The following is a 22,485-nucleotide window of genomic DNA, read 5'->3' on the forward strand; positions in this document are numbered from 1 at the left end:
TTCTCCATCTCATCGATTCTCACTCTTAGGAGTGCAAAGACTTAGATCCGGTTGTATTTGTAGAATTTAAAAGGCATCTCTGATACCTTCAGAGGAACAGAGGTGCATGACCTTTAGCTCCTGTGCTCGTGTGGGGGGCGCAGGGCCCTCCCGTGGTGGCATGCCGCCGTGCTGAGCTCTGTGGGTGCAGGATAGTGCCGCGCTGCTCCTACCTGCTGCCTGGGGGTGGGTGCGGGGAACCATGTACTCTGGAAGACGCGATTTAGTTAATATGCCACGCTCTGCCTCTCAGGCACTTGGGGGCACGTCTTTTGTTATTCTGCTTATTTCTCCTGACAAGGGCATGATTTGGCAGTTTGTTAGGGAACAACATTACCATTTAGTGGAAGAGCACTTTCCGTTTTAAAACTTTTAACTTGAATTAATGTCATGTAGAGTATATTTGTTTTAACCTATTGACTCTTAGCACTTAAACACCTTAGGCAAGATCCATCTATATGTACAGAACCCAAAATCATTTGCAATTTGGTAATGTGTCTCGCTGTAGCATTTTTGAATGTGATTATGAATTAAATACAGTAGTATCGTCTTATATTCCATTTTGGGATCTTAAAGTTGACATTTACTTTTGCAAATAAATTCCATGCAAAAACTGGCATAGTACTCTCTCCAGCTTGCACATTTATGGTATTTTAATCTTTTCATTTAAAACCCTGAATAGTAATTTGGGGACTTTTTAAAAAATTTTTTCTTGAGATATATTGGGAATGAAGAGACGCCTATATTAGGAGGTAGATTAAAAAGCTAAATAATAATTGGTCTGTTTAGGAGTGCCTGCAAATAAAATTTCAAACTTAATGAAATATGACCTCAGTTAAAGCTTCTTATTGTGTGCCATCCTCACGATGGCCTTTTGCCTTTCCTGTCTTGCACGTGTCTCCTGTGCCTCTAGGAGTGTGGATCTCTTTGGCATCATCAAAAGCCATGATGACTCTTCCTTCTGAAATGATTGAGGACACTTTCTTGCTGGAGCCCAGGAGGGGCTGAGAGTGAGGATGTCCCTGAGTTCTCCAGTTCTAGCTCAGCTTTGTCACTCCTGAGAGCTTCCGGCTATTGGCGAGCCCTCCAAAAAACATTAAATTTACTTTGATGCAATGTAGTTTAAGCTCATATTGAAGGAAAAAATTGTTGCTTGATTAGCATGTCTCTGGCCTTGTCTTTTTTTAAAAATTATTTATATTTATTTTATTTATTTGAGAAAGAGATAACAACTGAGATAGAGAGAGCATGAGCATGGAGGGGAGGGAGAAGCAGCCTCTCCGCTGAGGAGGGGGCTGGATGCAGAGCTCCATCCCAGGACCCTGGGATCATGACCTGAGCCTATGGCAGACGCTTAACTAACTGAGCCACCCAGATACCCTTGGCTTTGTCTTTTCAGAAATAATAGATATCTGTGATTTTCCTGAAGTTCCAATAATTGCCTTCCTGCTCCATAATCTGATAGTAAACACTTTAGTTTTTATAGGCTATTCTCTATGTTGCTTGGGAAATGACTTTGGAAACCAGGTTCAGAATTCTAGATTCAGGGACCAGTCTTGATTCATGCATGTAATAAATGTAACTGAGTGCCTACCGTGGGACAAGAATCTCTTTAGGCACAGACGAAACGGTGATGAACAAGGCAGACCAAGCTCAGACTTTCCTGAAGTGTATATTCTGTTGGGGGTGGGAAGACAGACAAAAAAAAAAAAACGTTCGCAGGGAAAGACAAAAAATATCAGGTTAAGTGTTATGCGCAGTGTTAAAATGGCATGGTGTGATAGGGTGTGATTGGAGCTACTTTAGATGATCCTGGAGGCTTCGTCAAAGAGACAATATTTAAATGCTAGCTGAATAACAAACAGCCATGAGCAGTGTATAGTTTAGAAGGACAAGACTCCTGGCAGGGCCAAGTCCCTAAGGGCTAGAAGGAATATGTGCTGTTAGACTAGAGGACCTGTGGCAGCCAGGATAGCTGAAGAAGAGTTCTGGGTGACAGGAAGAATGGAAGGCGCTGATATGAGAGAGGTAGGCAGAGGCCACGTCATCTAAGGCTTTGTAAGGCGTGTTAAGGAGCTTGGATTTTATTGTAAATCCATGGGAAGTCATCAGAGCTTTTTTTTTTTACAGGGTGGTGCTATTTTCAATCGATTACTTTGGCTCTATATGGAAGGTCAAATGATGCTAAAAACTTACAAGAAGGAGACAGAGGAAGAGGGCTGGCTAATTAGCAGATGTTCTTTTTTTTAATATAAATTTATTTTTTTTATTTTTTTTTATTAATTTTTATTGGTGTTCAATTTACCAACATACAGAATAACACCCAGTGCTCATCCCGTCAAGTGTACCCCTCAGTGCCCATCACCCATTCACCCCCACCCCCCACCCTCCTCCCCCTCCACCACCCCTAGTTCATTTCCCAGAGTTAGAAGTCTTTATGTTCTGTCTCCCTTTCTGATATTTCTCACACATTTCTTCTCCCTTCCCTTATATTCCCTTTCGCTATTATTCATATTCCCCAAATGAATGAGAACATACACTGTTTGTCCTTCTCCAGTTACTGTGGCCAAGTTCAAAAAGGGTGTTGCCTGAGTTCTCCTCTGGGATTTTGATGGAATCTTGTCTCACATTTAGATCTTTCATCTATTTTGAGTTTATCTTTGTGTATGGTGCAAGAGTGGTCCAGTTTCATTCTTCTGCATGTGGATGTCCAATTTTCCCAGCACCATTTATCGAAGAGACTGTCTTTCTTCCAATGGATAGTCTTTCCTCCTTTATCGTATATTAGTTGAGCATAAAGTTCAGGGTCCACTTCTGGGTTCTCTGTTCTGTTCCATTGATCTATGTGTCTGTTTTTGTGCCAGTACCACACTGTCTTGATGAACACAGCTTTGTAGTACAACCTGAAATCTGGCATTGTGATGCCCCCAGATATGGTTTTCTTTTTTTAAAATTCCCCTGGCTGTTTGGGGTCTTTTCTGATTCCACACAAATCTTAAAATAATTTGTTCTAAGTCTCTGAAGAAAGTCCATGGTATTTTGATAGGGATTGCATTATACGTGTAAATTGCCCTGGGTAACATTGACATTTTCACAATATTAATTCTGCCAATCCATGAGCATGGAATATTTTTCCATCTCTTTGTGTCTTCCTCAATTTCTTTCAGAAGTGTTCTGTAGTTTTTAGGGTATATTTTGAGAACCATTTGAATGGTAAATGGTTCTCCAACCTTTTATTTTCAGGTTGTAGGTGTCCTTCTGTCTAAAATGAGTCTCTTGTAGACAGGACCCATCTATTTGCTGTCTACAAGAGACTCATTTTAGACAGAAGGACACCTACAACCTGAAAATAAATTTATTTTTTTATTGGTGTTCAATTTGCCAACATATAGCATAACACCTACTGCTCATCCCGTCAAGTGCCCCCCTCAGTGCCCATCACCCAGTCACCCCCACCCCCCGCCCACCTCCCCTTCCACCACCCCTAGTTCGTTTCCCAGAGTTAGGAGTCTCTCATGTTCTGTCTCCCTTTCTGATATTTCCCACTCATTTTTTCTCCTTTCCCTTTGTTCCCTTTCACTATTTTTTTATATTCCCCAAATGAATGAGACCATATAATGTTTGTCCTTCTCCAATTGAGTTATTTCACTCAGCATAATACCCTCCAGTTCCACCCACGTCGAAGCAAATGGTGGGTATTTGTCATTTCTAATGGCTGAGGAATATTCTATTGTATACATAAACCACATCTTCTTTATCCATCATCTTTCGACGGACACCGAGGCTCCTTCCACAGCTTGGCTATTGTGGACATTGCTGCTAGAAACATTGGGGTGCAGGTGTCCCGGCATTTCATTGCATCTGTATCTTTGGGGTAAATCCCCAGCAGTGCAATTGCTGGGTCGTAGGGCAGCTCTATTTTTAACTCTTTGAGGAACAACTTTATGGTCAACTAATATTCGACAAAGCAGGAAAGACTATCCACTGGAAAAAAGACAGTCTCTTCAGTAAATGGTGCTGGGAAAATTGGACATCCACATGCAGAAGAATGAAACTGGACCACTCTCTTGCACCAGACACAAAGATAAACTCAAATGGATGAAAGATCTAAATGTGAGACAAGATTCCATCAAAATCCTAGAGGACAACACAGGCAACACCCTTTTTGAACTTGGCCACAGTAACTTCTTGCAAGATACATCCATGAAGGCAAGAGAAACAAAAGCAAAAATGAAATATTGGGACTTCATCAAGATAAGAAGCTCCTGCACAGGAAAATAAACAGTCAATAAAACTAAAAGACAACCTACGGAATGGGAGAAGATATTTGCAAATGACGTATCAGATAAAGGGCTAGTTTCCAAGATCTATAAAGAACTTATTAAACTCAGCAAAGAAACAAACAATCCAATCACGAAATGGGCAAAGGGCATGAGCAGAAATCTCGCAGATGTTCTCCCTTGGGGGTCTTCCTTTTCCTCTTTTTCTTGTGAGTTCGTAGGCAAAGTGACTTTTTGTACCCTCTCGTGCTTCCTGAAGCTTTACTTGAAATCTTGCTTTAGAGATACCGCTTGGTTCCCAGCATCAATAGATTTAACAAATACCTAAGTATCATATCCTTTATACCAACTAGGGGAACCATGAAGGCAATAAGTAAGAAATTCTAAATAACTCCCCTGTTGGCCATCTGATTGAAGTTACTCACAAGGCTGGTAATAAGGATCATAAAACTATTGTTTGTGATGTTTTGAGTTCACATTTCAGTCTTTCTTTCTTTTTCTTTCTTTCTCTCCTCCTCCCCCTCCCCCTCCTCCTCCTCCCCCCACTCCTTTTTTTATAGTTCTTCCTCTGTGTCAGTGACTATGCCAGACTGAGATACTGCTGAGAACAAGGTCCTCAGGGTCCTAGGCCTTATGCAACTTGCAGTCTGGAAGGCAAAAGCGTTTAGACACTTCACTGACTGTGAGTATGGGGAGTACTTACCAAGTCAAACATCAGTTCTAAATCTTTTCCTGCTTTTGAAAAATTACTGATACCTTAGGCCCCAAAGCTGACTAGGGTTTCTGGGTAAGGCCATGAGCATAGCAGTTTTGAAAACTCTCCAGATGGTTCTACTGTGCATGCAGGACTGAGAATCATTGTCCCGTATCAGGGTTTCTCAGTCTCTGCCCTATTGACATCCGGGGTGATTTGTTGTAGGGCTGCTGCCCTGTCCATGGTAGGGGATTCAGCAGTGTCCCTGGCCTCTAGGTGCTAATAGCACTTCCTGTAAGTTTTTTTTTTTTATTTATTTTTTCCTGTAAGTTTTAATAAACAAAAATGTCTCCCCACACTGCCAAATGTCCTGAGTGGGGGGCAGAGTCCTTCTTTATACCCTCTGTTGAGAGCCACTGTTCACAGGCAGCAGGTCCTGGCTACTTCTTTGACCTACTCTCTGCCTTGGCGAGTCTGCTCCAGCAGTGCCAGTTCCTGCATGTTCCTCCGACCCCATGCTCCTGTTCCTGTCCTTTTATGGCTTCCTCCAAACAACCACTTGAACTCCTGTGCTGTTTTTCAAGTCTGCTCAGTGCCCCCTCCTCAGGAAGATCTTCCCTTACTATCCTATCTCAAGTAGACATTTCCCCATCTCTTTGTCCTCTTACCCTGCTTTAGTTTGCTTCACAGAACTGATTTCTCCTTGACATTTTATTAGAAAACTTTTTTCGCCTACCCCTCCCCATAGCCCGTAAATTCCACAAGGGCTGTTTAAGTTTCTGATGCATAGGGATCCCTGGGTGGCGCAGCAGTTTGGCGCCCGCCTTTGGCCCAGGGCGCGATCCTGGAGACCCGGGATCGAGTCCCACGTCGGGCTCCCGGTGCATGGAGCCTGCTTCTCCCTCTGCCTGTGTCTCTGCCTCTCTCTCTCTCTCTCTCTCTGTGTGACTATCATAAATAAATAAAAATTAAAAAAAAGTTTCTGATGCATAATAAGTGTACAGCATTTGCTGAACTAATGAATGAGTCCGCGTTATAAAATGAGAAATGTGAGGTATTAAGGAGAGTTGTTGTCTTTGGAAAGCAATCCCAAATTCTTTGTTTCATCATCCCCTAAAATGATTAATTTTGTTTTTGAACTCTTATATGGAGTAAAAGTTGCTTTCAAGTGAAGGTCGTATGTGCACACATACCCACACATATCCACATGCACACAGGTGTTTGACCACTGACAAGCAAATTAATGTGTTAAAACTTTACTCATTAAGAGGAAGCGATTACATTGCAAAACCTTAGCACTCTCTTTTTGACATTATTTCCATTTGCGATCGTTGCATCTCTTGTCTTACTGATTTATCTTTACCAGTACAAAATGTTCATTTATCTCCAGATTCTGTAATTGAACGAAGTTGTAAGCTCAAAGCCTGAGTTTTGGTCAAAATACTGCATTATGTACCTGCAGTGATCATTTGTAACAAAACGTAGCCAATACTGGTGGAGAAATGCCTACGTTTTAAAGGATAGGATCTTCCATGGGATAAGGAGGGTTTTGCCCTCTAAACTTTCAGAAAAAGCTTGACAATATGTTAGAGGTAAAATAGTATTTCACGCTTCAGACTATGATCTAAAGATATTACGGGAAGCAGGCGGGGACGGATGTAGCGTGGTGCCTGTTTTAGAAGCCCACTTTCCCACCCATCAGCCGTTAAGCCAGACCTGACTTCCATCGTGGGTTAGGACCTGGCTAACCTTTGTAGGAACCCTTTATTCCTGCCATTGTCATGAACAGAGAATTCCCAAGAGAATCAAATGCAGTAAACTCCTCTAGAAGGGGGAGTATGAGGTTGGAAATGTGAGCATGGGCTTGTCTGGAGCCAACAAACTGCAGTAATGGGTCCTGGGTAATTGGGAGCACACTTGCTTGGGTCTTAGGAGCCAGGAGCCACCGACAGAGGAGAGTAGGAGGGTTCACTAATGTGTACTGCTGGCCTTTTATTAGCCAAGGACTTTACACGCATTATGCTATTGAATCTTTACAATTGTTGTTGACCCTATTTTGCAGGAAAAAAATCATAGTTCAGAGAGGTGAAATAACTTGCTAATGTTTCAGAATTTAAACATCATGAAGGTCGGATTTGAATTCTGTTCTAAAAGGGCTAAAATTCATGCTCTTACTGCTATTACCGTATTGCCTAGAAGAGAAAAAGTTGATACAAACTTTGATAACCTTGCAGTTTTGCGTTATTAATGCTTGCCTAACACTACATACTTTCATTAGGCTGAATGTAAGGAGTTAGAAGATAATATAATGTAAAGTAGGATGCATTTTTTTTTTATTTGACAAGAACAGCCTCCCTTTCAGAACTCTGGAGGTCACTCGGATAGGAATGTGCAAATTTTCTTGAGAGCCTAAGGTCACTTTTGGGGAGAGAAAACATTCCAAATCCCCAAACCGGCTTTCAGCGCCAGATTCAAGTGGATGTGCAGGAGTCTTTATTTACCCTGATAAAATAAATTTCTGGTGTTTATGGACCAGCTGGTCTGTTGTATGCTATTTTAGTAGCCCAAGTAGACTACGACAGAGTTCAAGAGAAGATATGGATGGGAATGTAAGGTGTTTCCCTACATTTAGGTTACAGAATTTTAAATGATAAATTCAGCAATCAGAAAATGAATGATTAGTCACATTTTCCTCAATACCCTGGATAAGATCTGCCTTTGGGGCTATTATCAATGAGACATGGCAACAACCTTTGAAACAGCCATCGGAAGCCAATATTCACGGGTGGCACAATGAATGATTGTGCTATTATATAAATAATGATGCAACCAGCATTAAACAAATGGTATTAAAGAACCTCAGAGGCAAGAAGATCTATCATGTTTCCATACAACAGGTTTCAAAGAGCCATCGCATTGTGAGTAATAACGGCACTGCTACATTTTTCTCTTTGCAAGGGATACGAAATTAAGCAGAAATTGAGGATTCGACGATAAAGAACACAAACAGCTGGTTTCAGGATCTGAACAAAAAGAGTTGGTGGTCGGACACTATAACGAACCTTCCCAGGCACTGATTAAAAAATAAAATAAAGAAATATTTCTTCTCTACTCACTATTCTGGATCTTTATTCAGGTACCTCACCATAGCTTACATGGGCTTGTAAATTTTTAAATACATCTTAAAGTCAAATCGTTTATATTGTCTATAATTTTTTCCCCGCTTGGAGATCCTGCATGACCTAGGTCTTGCCTGACGTTAGCAGAGGAGAGTAAAGGCATGGCAGGATGTCTCCCTTGTAAGGACTCTAAATGTAGCCTTCAAGTCATGAAGCAAGTGCCTCTGGAGGAAATTAATATGTGTATCTCATTGGCAGGCTGAAGAAGTTGTCCAAAAAAGCGGAAACTCCCCAGAACATTAATCAAGGAAAAATGAACAGAGAACATTTTGTGCCAGTAAGAAAGTGTAGCATCAGCATGAGCATGAGATACCTCCAAGTGCTAAGCTTTCATACCAGGGAGGGCCACCGTACAATAATACGCCCAGCTCTTGATTACTTTTCCTAATGAGAGTGAAGCACAGCATGGAAAAGTGACAACTTGAGATAATTCAAAGTGTCACATTAGCTTTGAGTTTCAATCTCTCCTATAACCAGTCTTCATAAAAAACTGCTAATGAGTAGTAAATTGGACTGATTTGAGTTTTAGTTCAATTTGCTTCTTGTGCTAATCTTTTGAGAGAGGGTGTAAGACAGCGAGACGTCAGAGATGGCACTAGAGCCAGGATCATGCGAGCCAAAGCCAAGTGACCTGGGCTCGAGGGTCCGTTCTGCAGTCAACAAGCTGTGTGGCTCTGGGCAAGGAAGGTGAGGACATCAGCTGTTCGTGAACCTCGGTCAGGTGCCACGCACCGTGCTGGATCCGGAGGAGAGTGATGAGGGCGCAGCTGGGGTCCCCAGGCGCTCACAGCCCCCTGGTGGAGACTGATGCGTGAAAGGGGGAGTGGAGCCCCTTCCGAGGCATCTTACAGGGTTATGAGCAATGGGCCCTGGGAATTCGGACTACAGTGTGATGAACAATGAGACGATCCATAAGGACACATGATAGTGCTGCCCGGTTGCTAAACACGGTGACTGGTAATTAAAATATGTAATTTCAGTGTTTTAGGATGTACTCTGAAAAGAGTCAAAAGAGACCAGAGAAATGAACTTCAGTAATATATTTCCAATATCCCTAAAATATTATTTCAGCAGATAATAGATACGGAGTCATTAAAAAGATAGTTCACACTCCTTTTTTTCCGCCCAAGTGTTGGAGGTCAGTGTTGGTTTCACACTGACGGCGCGCGCTGATTGGGACGAGCCACGGTTCAAGTACTCAGTGGCCACCAGCGGCCCGTGGCCTGAACCGTGTAGTAGTAAGTCTGCATTTATGTCCAAGAAGACTATTTATGTCCAAAGCATCGGTGCACCATGCAGGGAGGGATTTCTAGCCTAACCTAAGGACCCGGGAAAAAGACCCATGGGATTTAAGTCTCTACGACAGTGGTTTTAATATACGAGTTCACCCACGGACACTGACCAGGCACGTAAGAATCTTGTAGGAAACTTATGTATAAATGTATAAAAAAAAGGATTCCTAGATCTCTGAGACTCTGAATCACGAGGCCCGGGCTCAGCCTAGGAATCCGGATTCTCTAAGAGAGCTCTGATCATCACCAAGCGGGTGGCGGGCCGGGAGGTCCGGGCCACAGGCCCAGGAAGCGCCTGCCACGGTGGACCAGGTCGTGGGACTTTAGGTGGCACCAGCAGGAGGATCTTCCCCTGGGGAGCCAGCCGGAGAGTAAATAAATGCCTCTTTGGAAGCGCCCTCCCTTCGGTTGTGGGTCGGCCGCAGGGTGGGGGCCCCCGGGCCTTCTCTGCAGCCGCCCCACTGGCTCGGCCGCGGTCGTGGGCGCGGGGCTCCAGGAGCTGTGCCGGCTCACTCTCCTCCTCTCGTTTACACTTATTTTTTCATTGTTTTTAGCTGTTCGATGTCTTTCAAACGAGCCGTCTCAAAGCTGCCCATGCGGTCCTCGTGGGGGATGTTAAAAGCCTTTCACGGGCTCCCCTCCGCATCCACTGAAGCCGGCAGCGGGGGTCGGGGCCTTGCACCTGCTGCCCCGCAGCCTCGGGTGGGTGTTGGGTCCCCGCCGGGCCCCGGGGTGTCGGCAGCTCACAGAGCCGGCCTTGGCACCCTGGGGTCCCCGCCTACTGCTTGTTCCTGTCCCATCACCCCGCTTGTGATCTCAGCTGGCCTCCTGGCTTTATTTCTTTTCTTTTTGTTATTATTATTGCGTATGTATTTTACTGGGGGGGAGGGCAGGAGAGGGGGGAGGGTGGGAGCAGGCCTACGCCGGCCCGGACCCCTGCGCCTGGCTGCCCCTCAGCCGGCCCTGGAGCCGGCAGAGGCAGTGGGTCTAACATGTCTGACCCCCACCCCCCGTTTCTAGGTGGGTTCCCCTGTGCCTGACCCACCTGGGTCACCAGCAGCTCCGGGCCCCGCTGGACACCCACGCCACCTTGGGCACGGGTCCCTGGCCCCCTGTCGCCTGCACTCTCCACTGGCTCTCACATGATCTTCTCGGCTTCTGGTTCCCCCGACTGTTCCCCCATTAGCCAGGAGACCCTTTAAGGCCGGGTTCAGGATCGCCCTCCTGCTCTGCCCCCGTGGGACGGTGGCCCTTCCTGACTGAGCCGTTGGGGCGGCGCCTGCAGACACCTGCAGGACCCCAAGGCCTCACCTGTGCCCTGCTCAGCACCGCCCTGCCTCCGGCGCGGGCCCTTCCCCGTAGTCCTTGGGCCCCGAACCCGGGGTGAGGCCCTTGATGTCCAGAGGGGCCGGCGGCCACACTAGGGCCTGAACCCCGGGCAGGTGCCGAGGCTGCACAGGCAGCTGGAGCCCCGGGCCTCGGGGCACGGGGGGCTGATCCCGGATCTGCGGGGGCCCTGGGGACTGGGCCCAGCCTGCTGCCAGCCCAGGGAGGCCTTGAGCCCCTTCACCCCACCGCGAGGGTGCCCTCTGTGCCCGGGAAGGAGAGGACATGAGGGAATGTCCTGGCCGGGCCTTCAGGGTGTCGTGTCCTACTCTGTGCTGTCCCCAGGGCCCTTGGGCCCACGAGGGTGTCCTCATTCACGGACACTTGGTCCAGTCGCCATTGGTGGCAGAGGCCGAGCTTTGGAAAGTCCTGTGTCACCGTCTCGCTGATGCCACTCGCTGTTCACACTCTTCCAACAATACCATTTGAACTTCTGAGCAAACTTACTAGTCTTTTTTTTTCTTTTTTTCTTTCTTTTTTTTTTTTTTTTCAGTCTTGACAGAATGAAACCCTAATGGCAGAAAAATAGTTGGATGCAGTGGCTATTCTGGGTTAAAAGTTGCCTCCTTTATGCTCTTTTATATCTCACCCACAGCTGGTGGAGTGAGGACGTTGTCTGTCTGTCTGCTGGAAAGGAGTCCTCAAAACTCCTGAGGAAGGTTGGAGTAACTGCCGGCTCGTAAAGCACGCTGGGCATCTACACCGGCAGCGATCTCATGGCTCGACCAAAGTCACTCTCCGAGAGCCCCTAGTGCTACATAAAGGGTCGATGTTGCACTAAACCTGACCCGTTTTTTGACTGTGACACGTGGACATCCCTCTTCTTCGTTTGGCCCAGTTGCCCCCCGAGTGATGGATATATTCTGAACATGACGACAAGGAGCAGATGACAATCATGACTGGGGCTTCTCCTTTCTCCCTTTGGCTCATCGACTGTTGGAGCATCTCACAGGGGTGGCAGCTCCTGCCTTCCCTACCTACTGTCACTCCCCATATGCCCCTTTCTTGTAGATCAGCTCTACTGAATTTTCAGCCTGGTTCTGACTGGGTCATCCAATACAAACAACCTCAGGTTTACTGAAAGGTAGGATCTAGGATTAATCATCGTCTTGGTCCATTTGAGAAGGTTCAGGGATTTGAACTCCAGGGCCTCTCACAACTTCAACGTTTGGTATTGGGAAAGAGAAGTCTGCGTACGAGTGAGCCCAGTTTAAGCTCTTGACAAAGAAGGAGGCTTAGTAAGGGAACTCTTTCTTGAAGAATTACCAGGGACGTAAGCTGGAGAGAGGACTTTCAAGGAATTGAATCTTAATCCTTATGTGCTTGTTTCTTTTAAGCTAACACAATTCTTTCCAGGACCATGTAGACAAATTTTCATTTAATGACTAAAATCAAAGTAACCATCATAAAAGTTTTCCTCAGGTAATGGGTGTTATCATTTGAAAACCTTTCCCTATGTGTTCTTCTTCTTCAATACAGTGGCTTCTGTGACTATAGACTTTTAGCTTGACGATCCTTTTTTTTTAAATAAATTTTTTTTATTGGAGTTCAATTTGCCAACATATAGCATAACACCCAGTGCTCATCCCGCCAAGTGCCCCCCTCATTGCCCATCACCCAGTCACCCCAATCCCCCGCCCACTTCCCCTTCTAGCACCCCTTGTTCATTTCCCAGAGTTTGAAGATCCTTTGGAAAGAGAATAGAAAGGTACATTATGATATAGAGGAGGTGTCTGCAAGACAGGAATGAGAAAAAATAAAGGCCCTTTAGTTCTCTGAGGAAAGGGATAGATGGAAGATAAGAGAGAACAGATCAGATATTAATCATTTCTACCCATGTACCCCACCGGCCTCGGCCAGGTCATCCTTGAAAGGTAGGGGCCAGGTGTGTAAACATAAAATGTAGAATTTGTGGAAGAAATGGAAATAAGAGCTTGTGCCCCACTTCCTCTTTGAGTTTCTAGAAATAAACCATCTAACAGGATCATCAGCATTAGCACGGTGTTTGCATGGGTGCCGGGCTCAGGAGAATGGTTGTGTGCTTCATTTAGGTAGAGAGAAATCTGGCTACAGAAGTTTCCCTGAGCTCCCATAAAGAAAGGATGCAGAATGTCCGTGTATAATCAGAGGAGATGACATGGAGACGGCTAAGAGGAGAGAGCCAGAAGGCCTACTTTGGGTCGAGGCCACATGGAGAATGTAGCTGAGATTTTAGATAATCCGAACTATGAATGGAAGCCAGAATAGGCCAAGACATCAGAGTGGGCCTGGAGATTTCCCAGTCATGCCAAGAAAATAGCCAACTTTCACCAGCCATAAATTTCAGTAGCACCTACTAGAGGGATGTAAATAATGGTAAGGGGCAATGAACATTTTTAAGGAAGCCAACAAGATTCTGGAGGGAAGAACAAGGGACAGCTCTCTGATTTAGGGATCCTTCTTCCCTGTGCCATTAGGACATTTACGATTTTGAGATATTATTTATATCCACAGGAGATGTTGGCTTGGAGAAAGAAAGATGGAAGAAACCTTGAAAGATTTTGCAAGTACCCCAAGAGCTCACATTAATCTGGTCATTTATTGTGAACGTGATTGAGTTATTTGACTTGATAAGTTTAAATTTTCCCACCATCCAGTAAAATTGGGAACTTGAGAGCAAGATAAGGTCAGTCATAGAAAATAAAGAACTCATATTTTTCACGTAACTGGGTTTATAATATGTTAATTACTAGCCCCTATAATGAAGTTAAATCATAAGCTCGTAATGCATGAAATGTGACAGGGTGCCTCTCCTCCAAGGTCCTTCTCCATCAAATCCCACTTATCGCTGGGTCTCGAAATATGTGCTTTGATTATGTGATTTGGAGAGAGAGCCCTAATTCTGGGGTTCTCAACTTTAGTTTCAAGACTCAGTTTTACAATTTTTCTCAGGTGTAAAATGTCTAAATTTTAGTGTCTAGAACACATATCAGGGCTGAAATGGGAGAGAGTCTGTGTTTAGTGGCAGGAACAACCACGAATAGAAACCTATGCAGGGCAAAGAGCATGAGCTGTAAGTGCTGTGTGAGCACGGGGGGCACCCGGTACCTGGATCAGTTTCTCTGCTCAGTATGGGAGAGCTGCTTTCCCTGCACCTACTCTCTCGCCATGCGCCCGGCTAGGCTAATGAGACATCAGAGTAGTACAAGTTCAGGCCCTCCTGTCGTAGGACAAAGACGGTGTGTTATCATGGTCTTGGCTCAGGAAATTGATAGGAGGTTAGCTGGACATCCTCTTTGCCTATTTATTACCGCTCCATTTGTGATATTTTTAAGTAAGAGGATAGCCATGTGTTGTAGCATTATGCCGTCTTGGTGTAATGCAAGGCGAATTCCTGATATCGCCCATTTCAGAAATAGAACTCAGAGTAACATTTATTGAGCCTATTTGTGTTGGTACTACATCAGGTACAGTGGCTACAAAAATAAGCCAAGGCCGCTGTCTTCAAGGACTCCATGTTATAGGGGAATTTGAGTTTGGGGTATTCTGTAGGGTTAGTGGAAAATAAGGATAAATGTGATGATGATGATGATGATGATGATGATGATGACGACTACTTAGCACCTACTTTTCAGACAAGGCTATGTGTTTTACATATATTGCCATCAATTCTTTTGACAATAGTGCAATAAAATGCAATTTATTTGCATTTTAATCAAATAACTTCCCCCAATTAACTCAGATACATATATAAAACACTGAGACAGAAATTGAACCCAAGGATGTGTGACTTTCCCTTGTAACAACTTATCTAGCAATTGAATATACCTTGGCAAAAGAAGAATATAATTCATAATAGGCTCAGAGATGCCAAGAGAAATCTGCCAAAGAAGCCACATTTGTGGGGAAAAGAACAGTTAGAGCAGGATTCACACAATTTTTCAAGACCAAAAGAGGAGGGAGTTGGAACTCCCTTTCCTGTTTATACACAGGGAAAGCACCATTTACTGAAAAGGTAGGTTAGTGGTTGAGGGACATTATCAGTGGCTGAAGTTATTATTCCTGAGCTCCACTCCCTTCAGAACATCACAGTCTCTTCTCCTTTCTTTTTTAGGGTCTCGGAGTCCAGTAGTGTCAACTTCCCAATTTTAGCCATTTTGAAATCAAGTGATATTTGATATATTAACATGAAATTAGAGAGGACCAGTGTATACTTTTATTAAGTAAAGCAAAATAAGTTTTGTTTTACCTTTATTATATCTTTACTTTATGCCTTAAAAGTAGAATACAGGGATTCTTTTGATAGTCAAGTGCATCCTTTTGTGTATCCAGTAGATGTCAGCATTGGGCTGTTTCTGACCATTTCATCCATCTCCATATTATTTTGAAAGGACCATAAATATTCAGTATGAAATATACTGAGATGTAAAATAGCAGGTGCAGCAAATCTGTGGTGAGGATACATTTAATGGGTGAAGGATTCAATATTCCATCCACCGAGCAAACAACTGTATATAAAAACCCCATCTGTAGCTTTTTTATCCATGTCCATTTTTAAAAATCAATTTATTTCAAAATACCAGTATACTATTTTGTAGAAGATAGCTTTATACAATTAAGTGACAAAATGGATTAAAGTCATTGACATAAATGTAAATATTTGAGTAATTTTAGGTTGCATCTGCTTAAAATCAGAAAGGGACACTGAAGGGTTTTTTAAAAATCTCATTAGGATGTAATTTCAGCCATAAAGTTTTTGGCAAAGTGGTTTTTTGGAATTACTCTTTTTTTTTCCCTCCTCAATATTAAGATTCCAGCTCCTCTGGAACACATTAAAACCACTTCTAGTAATATGCACCCCAATAAAGCCAAATGGATAGTTAATCAACATTAAGTGGAAGATAATATGTATAATTCATGCTTCCACCAGATTCTAAAGTTGACACAAGTTTTTGAGATTCTTGGCATACAGAACACAATTTCCTAGGAAATTGCTCAGTTCTGTGGCTGAGCTAAGTAGATCAGGCCTTGTATCAAACTGAAATGGCTTAAGAAGTCAAAACATCCTCGTTTCCTTAAGAGGAGAGTCTTACTCATCCAGCCGTTGTCATTTCATTATATGTAAAAATACAGTATCTGAGGGAGGAAACCTGGAAAAAGCCAGGGAAAACATTTAGTGTAGCATTTCCAGGAAGATATTGATGACCAAAGAGGTCTCGCTTGAAGCATAAAAGCTAGCATGTAAGCATGAGTCTTATTTCAGAATTCTAGTTCATTTTAGGAAAAAAAAAAAAAACAAAAATCTCTCTATCCATCTATCTATCTAGAGAACATGTGCAAAATTCTGTAGTAGACTCCAAGCAGACTTAAAAATTATCCCTATTCCCAAGGATTTTGGAAAATCATTGAAAAATCAGAAACATTAATAGAATATCCAAATAAATTTTAACAAATTTAATGATAGAAGTGTGCTCAGGGTGCAGATTAGAACCACTTAGTTTAGTTAGGGAGGGTCTTCATGATTTCTAAACAATGAGCCATTTCTTGCTTGAAAGTTCTAGGAGTTGTGTTCCCAAACTAGGAACAGAGAGCATCATTATTAAATGGGACAGCACATGGGGTCTGAAGATGGCTTCACTGACCTACCACTACTTTGTGGTCATTACAGTCCAGTATAGTTTTTTAAAGATTTCATGTATTTATTCATGAGAAACACAAAGAGAGAGGCAGAGACACAGGCAGAGGGAGAGGCAGGTTCCCTGCAGGGAGTCCGACGTGGGACTCGATCCCAGGACTCCGGGGTCATGCCCTGAGCCGAAGGCAGACGCTCAACCACTGAGACCCCCAGGCGTCCCCAGTCCAATATTTTGTAAGTGCTTTTAAATGCCTGTTTCAGAATTGTCTCAGAGTTCAAAATTCAGAACAGTATATGGCCTAAAGAACAGAAAAACAAATAAAAATAACAGCAATTTTGAGGCGCAGCCAGTTAAACAGATGAAGGAACCACTGATCTAGCCTATACTAAGCCACCCACGGTAGTTCATCTTGATACCAACAATGTGAAATTCAAATTGTTGACTACCAACCATATGATCATCAACTGTATTCATCACTATGATGAATATAGTCTTTGGTCCTGTAAGAAAACCAAGCTGCATGGTTCATTGGAGATCAAAACCATAACTGTGGCCTCACTTTTATTCTGTTCTTACCCACAAAACTCTTAGGTCCCTGTATGCGATGACTACATACCAAAGTGAGTAAGTGGTCGGAGTACTATACTATGTACGTGATCAAATGAATATGGTAACATGGCATTCAAAGTATGGTCTACTGTAAAATAATTTAGATGAGTTTCCACAGTCACACAATAGACTGCTTTCTGGAGATGATGGTTTAGCGAATCTTTTCCTTGCCATTTCCTGAATGATGGGAAAGAACACCTCTTTCACGAGCACTATATAATATTTCCAACCTTTTTTCTCATGTCTTTGGGGCGCTGCAGGGAAACACATTAGGTCATAACTCAATACTGGAGGAAAATTTTGATTATGAACCTAGCTTGTTCAAAGCATCTTTGACATTAATCTGCCATATGCAATCACCACATGGGAGATTGAAGACCATACTTCAGTTTTGTGTCCCTGGACACGAAACCCTATCATACATTTAATCCAAATCGTTGGAGAGAGAGTCCTCTTCAGATAACAAGGAACAGTAGGAGCATGGACAGATTCTAAGACATACAATTACCCAGTAATTACCAGACTACTTGGTGTCATGATCGGTGACAAAAATTAGTATGTATTCACCACCAGGACTTCTGTTAGCCAGAATTATTCACACCAGGGGAAAGAAAATGTGCTTTAAGACTCCAGTAGCTTTTCATTTGGATTAAGTAACAAACATTCTAAATAAGACCTTTGGTATATATCAACACTCCCTCCTTCTGTACGTAGAAGAAAGGGGATTGGGAGTAGGGCATAGGGAGATGGTTATGAGGGTCCAGTTCTTCAGAGCTTGGGCCTTACGGTTCTTACTCTCTTTTGGTATAATGGTGTTTAGAAACAGAATTCAAGTTTGCATATGACTTCACTCATCTTAAGTAGATTTATTCTTCTTTCAGATTTAATTCATGGGTTTTAAACATTTAAAGCATAGATTTTCCTTACCAACATCTTCACTTACCTCTTTCCAATCCATCCAAGATGGATTATTTTAGCCTGTTCATCAGTTTTTGTTTCATTACACCTGATGATGCTTTAACTTGTTTTATCAATCATTTGCCATTCGCCCACACTCCTTTCTGCCATGTGAGTGAGGCATTTTCTTTGGTGTTGGGCTCAAGAAATGGGGTAAGATATTGAAGAGCGAGTGTGTGTGTGTGTGTGTGTGTGTGTGTGTGTTCCCATGAGTACCCTAGAAATCTAATCTTTTTCACTTGAGGTCATGTATTTTGGTTTCAATGGCTAGACTTTGATCCTTACACCATACCATCTCACTGATGGATATTGATTATGAAGTTGATTAAAATGAGTGGCTCTAATGGACCATAATCCTTTAAGGAGAATGCAGATTTAGAGTTCAACTGACTCTACCGGTCAGAGAAACAAATATCCTGGTGCCATGCTGCTGCTCTATAATCTCCAGTGTCAGTCTATTTATTTTTGTCAGTGTATGAAACTAGTCTCCGAGAGTTTTACTGTACGGTTGCTGGTATTAACTCTGTGTGTGTGTGTGTGTGTGTGTGTGTGTGTGTGTGAGAGAGAGAGAGAGAGAGAGGTAGTTTTGTTTGAATTTTATTTGAATTTTATTCATCATAAAAATGAGAATGATCTGCATACCTTTTAATTCAGGGTTAGCTCTTTTTATTTGATTTTCCCTGCAGACTGCCTGTCAGTGCTTCAAAAACATCAACAACTGATAGGTTTCTCTATACAGCTGCCTGGGCAGCTGTGGTAATGAAATGTGAATGTGCTTTCACAATATCTGAAGGCTTCTGCTTGGGATTATAAGCAGAAAGAAAGAACTGCGTTTTAAGAAGATGTTGGCATATTCTTCAAATGTTGTTCTGAAAATGATGAAACTTAAAATAATTTATCATTCTAGGGCTGTTTTAGCTTTATTGTTCTAACAACAAGATATCCTCCCATTAAAATCCTTTGTGTGTGTGTCTTTCTCTCTCTTTAGGGCTCATTATAACAGAAGTCAGGAGATCTGGCTCTCAGAGATGGCATAGTAATAAGCACCAAAGGGTTGTGCTGAAAGAAATGAGATCCAATCCTGCATGGGTGAAACATTAGAGAAAAGAAAAAGGCTATTTCAGTGTTTTCTATGCATATAATCACATGATTTACCATGATTTAGAAATTATTTTCTGTAATTTTAATGAGACAGGTTATGTCTCCACTGAGTAGGATTGTAGATTATTTTTTTGCATTATATTAATCTGACCATGAAATAATCCTTTTCTAGAAAAAGGGATTTATAGTCTACATAAAATCAATGTGGTAAGATTCTGTGTCTTTATTATTTTCCTGAAATACACAGAGCAGACGAGTTTATTTTATTTTTTAAGTTGAAAGTTAACAATTGCTGGTCATCCACGGGGAGTCAGCGATGAATAATTTTTAGAGGCACCAACTCAACAGGCTGACTCTGTCTCAGGCCTAAGGCGTCCCTGTGTGTGGGTTGCCCTGAGACCCCAGTCAGGGAACAAGCTAGAGGCCCAAATGTCACTGCTGGAAAAATACAATGTATTCCAGAGTCAGTCATTTGGGGGCCTGAGGCTGCCAAGAACACTCCGCATCAGTTGGCATAGAGAACGTTTCAGCACGGAGGAGGTGTAAGGGAAGAGCATTCCCACCCCATCAGGAACAAAAGGAGATTGCTGTCATAAAATATAAATACAGATTTCAGAGACTATAACTGGGGTGTCCAGTTAATGAAATATTTGTTAAGAACCATAATGAGAGGCAGCAAATGCTGTTTCACCTCAATTCACTACAACCCTTTGAAGCGAACATGTTCATCTCTTAAAATCTTAAACGTCCACAGGAAAAACTTTGCCTTAAAACACAACTGAAGGGGAAACATGGCCAAAAGCACTGTTGAAAAATACATGTGTTTAATCTTTTTTTTTCCTTCACAATAAAAATCCACAGTCTCTCAGACGACATTTAACAGCATTATAGGAGAGTATTATATTTCTGCTTGCCCCAAAATGTAATATATTTCCTCTGTATTTCTGCCTCAACCTTTTAGTCTCAAGCTTTATTCCAGGAAGATAGTTCTGAAAACACCTGTCTTTTAGAGAGTGAAATTTTATGGTATCATGGATTTGTCCTACTCAGGAATAACAGAAATTATTTTCCTCATTTAATATGGAGTCTTACTAATTTGTCTATTTTGGTTTATGTGAGTATATGCACCGTCTTTCAAGGCTCCTAACCCCAAGGAAAATCTTAAGTATATAACTTAAAATAATGTAGTTCATGCAGGTAAATTCTGCCAACAGTTATTCAAACACAATATACCCACAGATCCACACACTTAAACTGTGATTTTTTTTTTTTTTTAACTTTTGGATAGAGTTAGCAGAGATATGATGCTTTTGCTGAAAGATCAAAGTATTTCCCTAAGCACCAACATACAGCTAAGAAACTCTGGAATTTTCTCTTTTAAAAAATAAAAAAAAAATTTTAATTCAAGTATGGTTAATAGTGCTATATTAGTTTCAAGTGCACACTGTAATGATCGAACAATTCTATACATTTCTCAGTGCTCAGCAAGAGAAGTGTACTTTTTTTTTAAAATCTTTTTTTTTTAATTTTTATTTATTTATGATAGTCACACAGAGAGACAGAGAGAGAGAGAGGCAAAGACATAGGCAGAGGGAGAAGCAGGCTCCATGCACCGGGAGCCTGACGTGGGATTCGATCCCGGGTCTCCAGGATCGCGCCCTGGGCCAAAGGCAGGCACTAAACCACTGCGCCACCCAGGGATCCCAAGAGAAGTGTACTTCTAATCCCTTTTATCTCTTTCACCCATCCCCCTACACCTTTCCTCTGTCAATCACCAGTTTGTTCTCTGTATTTAAGTGTCTGTTCTTTGTGTCTTTTTCTGTTGATTGGTTGATTGGTTTTGTTTCTTAAATTCCACAGGGGACTGAAATCATATGGTATTTGTCTTTCTCTGACCAACTTATTTCACTCAGCATTATACTCTCTAGTTCCATCCATGTTGTTGCAAATGGCAAGGTTTCATTGTTTTCTTACAGCTGAATAATATCCAATTGTGTGTGTATATATATATATATATATATAATACCTCTTCTTTATCCATTCATTTATGATGGACACTTGGACTGCTTCCATATCTTGACTACTGTAAATAATGCTACAGTGAACATAGGGGTGCCTATCTTTTTGAATTAATGTTTTGTTTTCTTTGGGTAAATATCCAGTAATGGGGTTACTGGATCATACAATAATTTTATTTTTAATTTTTGAAAAACCTCCATACTGTTTTCCACAGTGATCATACCTATTTACATTCCCATCAACTATGCAGGTTTCCTTTTTCTCAATATCCTTACCAACACTTGTCAGTTCTTGTGCTTCTGATTTTAGCCATTCTGACTGGTGTAAAGCGGTATGTCATTGTGTTGGGTTTTTTTAAGTAGGCACCATGCCCCAGTGTGGAGTCCAAGATGAGGCTTGAACTCATGACCCTGAGATCAAGACCTGAGCTAAGATCAAGAGTCAGGTGCTCGGGCAGCCCAGGTGGCTCAGCGGTTTAGCGCCACCTTTGGCCCAGAACGTGATCCTGGAGACCCGGGATGGAGCCCCGCTTCTCCTTCTGCCTGTGTCTCTACTTCTCTCTCTCATAAATAAATAAAATCTTCAAAAAAAAAAAAAGAGTCAGCTGCTCAATGGACTGAGCCACCCACGTGCCCCTCATTTTGGTTTTACTTTGCATTTCCCTGATGATCAGTGATGTTGAACATCTTTTCATGTATCTGTTGGCCATCTGCATGTCTTCTTGGGAAAAATGTCTGTTCTGGTTCTTTGCTCATTTTTTAATTGGATTGTTTGTGGTGTTGAGTTGTATAAAGTATCAGGTATCAAATTAGAACTGGTTTATTTGGTTCAGATCAAATTTTGTACCAAACACTACCACACATACCTATTTTTCTAGGCATAGAGGTTGGGAAATGTTAGAAATGTTCCAAAGATTATATAAAACCTTAGGCATAAGATCCGCATAAGAAACCTGTTTCAGGCTGTATTCACTGGAGTAGAGCCTAGCTCAGGCTGCATGTGGGAGATGACATGAGGTGTGTCTGTAGGAATTGGACGTTTTCAATCCAGTATTCATTTTTATTATTTTTTGGGTCTGACACTGAGGGTAAGGATTCTGGATGTCATGGTTTGAGTTCCTTCAGAAGTAGACCCTGAGGATTCCAGGGCATCTAGTTTCTTAGGAGAGATCCCAGGAAACACAGAAGAGCAGGAAAGAGGGACAGGGAATGAAAGACAGACAATAGTCTCCTATGGTTTGTCTCTCTCTCTTAATCATAGAAACAAACTGAGAGTTGCTGGAGGGGAGGTGGGTGGGGTGACGGGCTAACTGGG

The 22,485-nt window shown here is 42.4% G+C and overlaps 1 long non-coding RNA gene across 4 annotated transcripts in view; it reads left to right on the forward strand.

Moving 5' to 3' along the window:
* LOC129519626 (uncharacterized) overlaps window positions 1-22,485 on the forward strand; it is a 99,092-nt gene that overhangs the window by 63,431 nt on the left and 13,176 nt on the right. For 3 of the 4 annotated variants that reach the window (XR_008666424.1, XR_008666423.1, XR_008666422.1), the window contains one exon: window positions 7,972-8,055. The exons of the other annotated variant lie outside the window; for it this stretch is intronic. This is a non-coding gene — a long non-coding RNA (uncharacterized LOC129519626). Of the gene's footprint in view, window positions 1-7,971; window positions 8,056-22,485 lie in introns of those variants that run through there. 4 annotated transcript variants of the gene reach the window in all.

The sequence above is a fragment of the Nyctereutes procyonoides genome, unplaced genomic scaffold, assembly GCF_905146905.1.
Source record: "Nyctereutes procyonoides isolate TBG_1078 unplaced genomic scaffold, NYPRO_anot_genome, whole genome shotgun sequence".
Classification (NCBI taxonomy): Eukaryota; Metazoa; Chordata; class Mammalia; order Carnivora; family Canidae; genus Nyctereutes; species Nyctereutes procyonoides.